This window comes from Eschrichtius robustus, chromosome 1 (genome assembly GCF_028021215.1).
Source record: "Eschrichtius robustus isolate mEscRob2 chromosome 1, mEscRob2.pri, whole genome shotgun sequence".
In the NCBI taxonomy this organism is placed as follows: domain Eukaryota; kingdom Metazoa; phylum Chordata; class Mammalia; order Artiodactyla; family Eschrichtiidae; genus Eschrichtius; species Eschrichtius robustus.
In genome coordinates, this window is record NC_090824.1 from 97,787,917 (window position 1) to 97,795,823 (window position 7,907).

The 7,907-nt window shown below is 37.7% G+C and overlaps 1 pseudogene; it reads right to left on the bottom strand.

The window, feature by feature from the left end:
- Nucleotides 1-5,603: 5,603 nt before the first annotated feature.
- Nucleotides 5,604-5,703, bottom strand: LOC137777911 (U6 spliceosomal RNA; annotated as a pseudogene).
- Between the last annotated feature and the right edge of the window lie 2,204 nt (nt 5,704-7,907).

Consider the following 7,907-nt stretch of genomic DNA (forward strand, 5'->3'; position numbering starts at 1 on the left):
GTCCTGGTTTTTAAGAAATACACATTGAAGGATTTAGGGATAAAGGGACATGATTTATGCAACCTGCTTTCAAATGGATCAGGAAAACACACACAGACACAGACACACATGAGGAAAGGAGGGAAGGGGGAGTGATAAAGCAAATATGAAGCAAATGCAGCCCAAATGTCTGCAATTGGTGAATCCGAGTGAGGGTATATTGGAGTTCTTTATCCTCTTCCTGAAATCCTTCTGTAAGTTTGAAATTATCTCAAACTAAAAAGTTTAAAAAATAAGAATGTAGTAGACATATTTGTAACTTGGATTTATCTCCAAGATACAGTACTGGTAAGTCAAAAAGCAAGGTGCTTAAGAGTTTGCCTATAGTATGTCCAAATGGTTATACATATACATTTATATTTATATATTTATACTCAGGCTACACAAAGACATTAAGAATAATCACTTTTTGACACCAGGATAAGGGATCCTGGCAACTAGAGGTGCTAACTCTTGCAGCTATTTGATCTTTGCAGCCTATTTACAGAGGAGTTTCTTGAAGTCACCACAGTGGTGGTTCTGGAGGACTTGAATCCTATCATCCTGCTCCTTTTGTCAGTGAAGTTCTCCCAAGACCTTCAGTTTCTCCTAATCAATATAGTCTTGCTAAAATTTCATTTTAATTTGATGCTGGAAGGTAAAAATACAATTCATATTCATATGTTGATCTTGTATCCAGGAACCTTTATAAACTTACTTAAGTCTAATTTTTATTTAGGTTCTTTGGATTATTTCCTTTCCAATTCTTACGACTTTTATTTTTTATCTTTTGAACTAGCTAGCACCTCTAGTAAAACAGTGAATACAAGTGGGATAGTAGGTATCCATAGCTCATTCCTGAACTGAGGAAAAGCTTTGAATAATTCACCATTAAGTGTGATGCTTACTAAAGGCATAGTTTTTTTTTTTTGAGAGTTGCAATCATGAATAGATTGTGAATGTGATCAGGTTTTTCTGTATCTTTTGAGGTAATCATGAGATTCTATCTTCTTTATTCTGTTATCGTGGTTAATTATTGATGATGGTCACGTATTAAACCCATATTCTATTTCTTGGAGAAACCTATCTTATTTGTGATGCAGCATCATTTTCATGAATTGCTGGATTCTATTTGCTAATCTTTTGTTCAAGATTTTTGTATCTATGTGCATAAGTAAGATCACCCATGGATTAGTGTTCTATGCTGTGTAACAAATTACCAAAAACTTAGTGGTTTAAAACAACACCCATTTACAATATTATCTCAGTTTCTGTAGGTCGGAGTCTGGGCATGGCTTAGCTGGGATCACATATTGCATTTTGTTATCACGTCTCTTTAGGATCCTTCAACCTGAAACGGTTCTTATATATCTCCTTGACTTTCAAGAACTTGACACTTTTGAAGATAACTGGCCAGTTATTTTGAAGAATACCCCTTAATTTGGGTTTGTCTGATGTTTCCTCATGATCAGATTCACTTCATGCATTTGTAATACAAATATCACAGAAGTGATGCTGTGTTCTTACTGCATCATATTAGGTGCAACACAATTTTGATCTGTCCCAGCACTGGCAATGTTAACTCTAATCATTCAGATAAAGTGGGGCCTTCCAGGTTTCTCCAATGTAGTTACTTTTCCTTTTTGTAATCAGTATTTTGTGGGGAGGACTTAGAGACAGTGTAAATGGTCCATTCTTCATCAAAGTTTCACACATTAATCAATGTTGCTTGGCTGGATTAATTATCACTATGGTGGTTGCCAAGTGGTGATTTCCTAATGCTGTTATTCCAACTACATTCATTAGCTGATCCTCTACTATAAAGAGAAGTTTTCTCTTTTCCTCATTTGTTTTTTTAAAAAATTAATCATGGTGGACTCATGAATTTGTTTTATTCACTGGATTAGAATCTGTTATTATTATCATTTATTTCTGATGTATAAATCATCTCAAGATTAGCCAGCAGGAGGCCCTTCAATATGTTTTCTGTACCCGTTTGACATGTCCCCATCATTCTTTGGGCACTTCCTTACTTTTTGGTACAGCAAGGTCTTCCAGACTTACCTTGTATTGTCCCTGTCCCAGTCCTGAAGTCAGCCATTTCTCAAAGAGCCCTGGTTCCTGTTAGAGGAGAACAGTATTTAGAAGATCTGGGAGCTAGGTATACTCACACTATTACAGTGTCACAGCCCCCCATTACTCTCAATATGTTTCCTTATTTGATCAACCCCTATGCATGTAAATTTTCTCCTGTTGCTGCCACCCCTGATCCCCACCCTATTACACTACACACAGACACCATCCTTACCCTGCCTCTCTGACACCCCACGTCAAGTCACTGCTGCCCTGCAACAATATGAGGCCCTAACTAGATTGGTCTCAGCTATGGCTTTTAGACTAAAGTGTGAAAGAACGAAGGAAGAAAAGAAGAAAGGAATCAGGCTCTCCCTGTTATTTTCTGCTTCTGATTTTGATGGATTACTTTTTTTTTTTTTTGGTCTCTCTTCTCAGATGGCTTTAAGTTCACTAAAACTGCACCAGAAACTGAGTAATATGGCTTTTTAGCCTGAGAGTGAGTGTACAAGTGTTGGGGTGGGATGAGGCTGTCAGCAATTGTAGGCAAGTCTTAGCAGACTTTCAGTGGGAACAGCCTGCAAAGACGTGTGGGAATAGAATTCTAACACACGTGGGTAGATTGCAAGTGTTCCAACAGAGGCCAGTAATGCCCACAGAGGCCACTCACACTTTGTCATGGGAAGAACCCGAAAAACATGGGTCTGTCCTGCAAATGTCTGTCCAATTTGTTGTTGTACAACTATTTGAAGTATTCTCTTATGATTGTATATCTTATCTGTGATATTGATTGTAACTTCTCTTTCATTTCTAATTTTGTTTATTTGGGCCCTCTCTCATTTTTCTTAATGATCTGGCTAAAGGTTTATCGATTTTGCTTATTTCTTGAGTTAGGCCTGTATTGCTATAAACTTCCCTCTTAGAACTGCTTTTGCTGCTTCCCATAGATTCTGGAAAGTTGTGTTTTTATTTTCATTTGTCTCAAGATATTTTCTGTTTTCCTCTTCGATTTCTTCATTGACCCACTGTGGTTTTCTTTAGTAGCAAGTTGTTTAGTCTCCATATGTTTGTTTTTCCATTCTTCTTGTAATTGATTTCTAGTTTTATCCTGTTGTGGTCAAAAAGAAGCTTAATATAATTTCAGTCTTCTTAAATTTATTGATAATTGTTTTATGGCCTAGCATGTGATCTACTCTGGAGAAAGTTCCATGTGTACTTGAAAAGAATGTGTATTCTGCTTTTTTGGGGTGGAATATCTTGTACATATCTGTTAAGTTCACCTGTTCTAACATGTCATTTAAGGCCAATGTTTCCTTATTGACTTTTTGTCTGGATGATCTATCCACTGATGTAAGTCTGGTGGTAAAGTCCTCTACTATTATTGTATTACTGTCGATTTCTCTCTTTATGTCTGTTAATATTTGCTTTATATATTTAGATGCTCCTATATTAAGTGCAGATAGGCGCCCATTTACAAATTTATAGCCTCTTTTGGATTGACCCCTTTATCATTATATAATGCCCTTCTTTGTCTTTTATTATAGACTTTGTTTTAAAGCCTACCTTGTCTGATGAGTACTGCTACTCCAGCTTTATTCATTTCCATTTGCATGGAACATCTTCTTCCATCCCTTCATTTTCAGTCTGTGTTTTCAGCTCTGAAGTGAGTTTCTTGTAGGCAGCATACAGATGGGTCTCGTTTGGTTTTTTTACATCCAATCAGCCACCCTATGTCTTTTGGAGCGTTTAGACCACTTACATTTAAAGTGATTATTGATAGGTAGGTACATATTGCCATTTTGTTACCTGTTTTCTGGTTGTTTTTGTAGTTCTTTTCTGTTCTCTCCTCTTAGTCTCTTCTTTGTTGTTTAATGATTTTATTTAGTGTTATGTTTGGGTTCCTCTATTTAATTTTTGCATATATATTTTAGGTTTTTGATTTGTGGTTACCATGAAGTTCATATATATCGACCTATAACTATATCTACTTGTTTTAAACTGATAGTCATTTCAGTTCAATACATTTTAAAAGATCTCCATTTTTCACTCCCCCACCACGTTTTATGTTTTTGATGTCATATTTTACATCTTTATGTCTATCCCTTTACTGTTTATCGTAGTTACAGCTGATTTTACAATTTTGTCTTTTAATCTTCATGTTAGCTTATTTCAGTGGTTGATCCACTGCCTTTACTGTTATTTGCATTTGCCACTGAGATTTTCCCTTTCATATATTTTATTTCTTGTTATAGCCTTTTCCTTTTCACTTAAAGAAGACCCTTTAACATTTCTTATAAGGCCAGTTTAGTGGTGATGAACTCTTTGTTTTTGTTGTCAGGCATACTATCTCTCCTTCAATTCTGAATGATAACCTTGCTGGGTAGAGTATCTGAGGTTATAGGTTATTTCCTTTCACCACTTTAAATATATCATGCCACTCCCTTCTGGCCTGCAAAGTTTCTGCTGAAAAATCAGCACATAGCTTTATGGGGGATGCCCTGGATGTACCTCTTTGTTTTCTCTTGCTGCCTTTAAAATTCTCTTTAATTTCTGCTGTTTTAATTATGGTATGTCTTGGTCTCTCTTTGGGTTCATCTTGCTTGGGACTTTCTGTGCTTACTGGACCTGGGTATCTGTTTCTCTCTTTGGGTTAGGGAAGTTTTCAGCCATAATTTCATCAAATACATTTTCTGCCCCTTTCTCTCTCACTTCTCCTTCTGGGATCCCTATAATGTGAACCTTAGTACACTTGATGTTGTCCTAGAAGTTGCTTTAACTATCATTAAAAAAAAATTTTTTTTTTTTTTTGTCTGTTCTGATTGGGTGATTTCCATTATTCTAACTTCCAGGTCACTTGTACGTTTTTCTGTATCACCTAATTTGCTATTAATTCCTTCCAGTGTATAGTTTTCATTTCAGTTATTGTATTCTTCAGCTCTGATTGGTTCTTTCTTATATGTTCTTTGTTGAAGCTCTGAGTTCCTCAATTTTTCTCCTGAGTTCAATGAGCATCTTTATGACCATTTCTTTATACTCTTTATCAGGTAAATTACTTATCTTCATTTTATTAGGGTTCTTCCCCCCTTGAGGTTTTCTTTTGCTCTTTTGTTTGGAACATATTCCTGTCTTCTCATTTTGTTTGACTTTCTCTGTCTCTATGAAATTAGGTGAAAGTTACCTATCCCAGTCTTCATGGTGTATGGGAACATCCCTATGCAGTTTGTGTGTGGCCAGTGGCTTTAGTGCGAGAGCTGGACATGAAGTGAACAGGGGCCATGTCTTCTCCTGGCGTGCATTGGCAGCTGGCTTCTTGGTGGGAAGTAGGGCTGGGGTTGGAGTGGCTAGAGTCAGTTGCAATCTAGGGCTTCTCCTGGTTCAGTGGTGGTTGCTGCCATGAGGGGGGCTAGTCCAGGGCCCAAGGGGGTGGAGCAGGAGCCCTGAGGGAGCTGGGCTTCTTCTAGGAGCAATGGCAATCTCTGCCATGGTTGAGGGCATGGCCGGGGTCTGAGGGGAAAAATATGGAACACTTCACAAATTTGTGTGTAATCCTTGTGCAGGGGCCATGCTAATCTCCGTATCATTCCAATTCTAGTATATGTGCTGCTGAAGCAAGAATTAGATTTTATTTTTCTTTTTGCTTGAGTTTATCCTTAATATTTTCCAAGAAAATTGTAAACTTTCTGAGAAAGCCATTAAATAGCTGGGTTCAAGCTCCCCCTTTTCGCTTAACAATATTGCTTTGTTATCTCCTAGATACTATAGGACAGGAGAAAATTCTTATGTCAATCTGACTTTTCTCCCCTTTGTATACTTACCTTTTTTAAAAAAATTTATTTATTTTTGGCTGTGTTGGGTCTTCATTGCTGCACACAGGCTTTCTCTAGTTGTGGCGAGCAGGGGCTGCTCTTTGTTGTGGTGCGTAGGCTTCTTACTGTGGTGGCTTCTCTTGCTGCAGAGCACGGGCTCTGGGCACGTGGGACTCAGTAGTTGCAGCACGCGGGCTCAGTAATTGTGGCTCACGGGCTCTAGAGCACAAGCTTGGTAGTTGTGGTGCACAGGCTTAGTTGCTCCGCGGCATGTGGGATCTTCCCAGACCAGGGATCGAACCCGTGTCCCCTTCATTGGCAGGTGGATTCTCAACCACTGTGCCATCAGGGAAGCCCTGTATACTTACTTTTTTGCTCATTTGCAGAGTGACCAAAATGTGGCATTAAGTAGGTCTTTTCACTTATTTCCTCTCTTCTAGGTCTTTTAATCTGGAACGCCTATTAAATAGTTATTATATCTCATTTACTAATCTAGAAGATATTTATTGTGACTCTACTTTGTGCCAGTCTCTGTGCTGGTTGTTTAGCAGTGAATAAAATACAAGTCTCTACCTTCATATAACTCACAGTCTATTGACCACTTAGATTTATTCTCTGTGCTTCCAACTCTTCCCACAGATTTTCCATTATTTTGACTTTCGTACACTTGCGCTTGTATGGTTACTTGACTTGAATTCTCTTGATGTTTTAGTTTTACCTTTGTGCTTACGGCAACTTTTTACATCTTTTTTTTTTTTTTCTAATCTCACTCTTAAAGTCTTAAAGGATAACTTAAAAGTGCCTTCAAATGTTGAGATGAAGATGGAAAAGACATACACTTTGAGCACATTATACACATATACATGTCTCTTAAGCAGGTGCTGATATTTTAACTATACTAACAAAAGAAGCTACAAGATAATAAGTCCCTTTATAAAGAGAAAAATCACTCTCAGAATGTTCTCTATTCTTCATCGTACCCTCCTCTATTGGAACTTCCAAGAGAAAAAAAGGTAGCATGAAGAGACCTATTATTTGAGTACTTTTATTTGCTGAGTACTTAACTCACTGCACCTTCACAACAATATGAGACAAATATTGTCAAATAGGCTTGCTCAATAAGTTGGTCAGTCATGGAATAAGTGGCAGAGCAAGAATAAGAATCTGAGTCTATCCAGCTGCATTTTGCACTGTGGTGTATACACAGTTACTACAGAATTGAAAGGCCCATGGGATGTTGTAGGATACATCAGTACTTCCTTTTATAGCCAGACAATATTCTACTTTTGGATATATCATATTTTATTAATCCATTCATCCAATGGACATTTGTGTTGTTTCCACTTTTTGGCTGTTATCAATAATGCTGCTATCAACATCTGCGTACAAGGTTTTGTGTAGACATTTTCATTTCTCTTGAATATAAACATACACCAAAGATTAAAACTGCTTTGTCATGAGCTGTCTTTTTATTGTTGTGTTGTAAGTTCTTTACACAAGTCCTTTATCAGATATATTACTTACAAAATTTTTCTCCCATGCTGAGAGTTGTCTTTTCACTGCTGATGGTGTACTTCGAAGCACAAAACTTAAAAATTTTGACGAAGTTCAATTTGTCTATTTTTTCTTTTGTTGCCTTTGCTGTTGGCGCCATATCTAAGAAACTATCACCTAATCCAATGTCACAAAAATTCACACCTACATTTTCTTCTAAGAGTTTCATGATTTAGGCTCTGACATTTAGGTTTTCAATCTTTTTTTTTTTTTTGGCTGCGTTGGGTCTTAGTTGAGGCCCACAGGATCTTTGTTGAGGCATGCGGGATCCTTCCGTTACAGTGAGCTGTCTGCTCGGGCTCCTCTCTACTTGTGGCGTGCAGGTTTTCTCTCTAGTTGTGGTGCATGGGCTTCAGAGCACATGGGCTCTGTAGTTTGCAGCAAGCAGGCTCTCTTGAGGCACGTGAGCTCAACAGTTGTGGCACGCAGGCTTAGTTGCCCCGTGGCATATGGGAT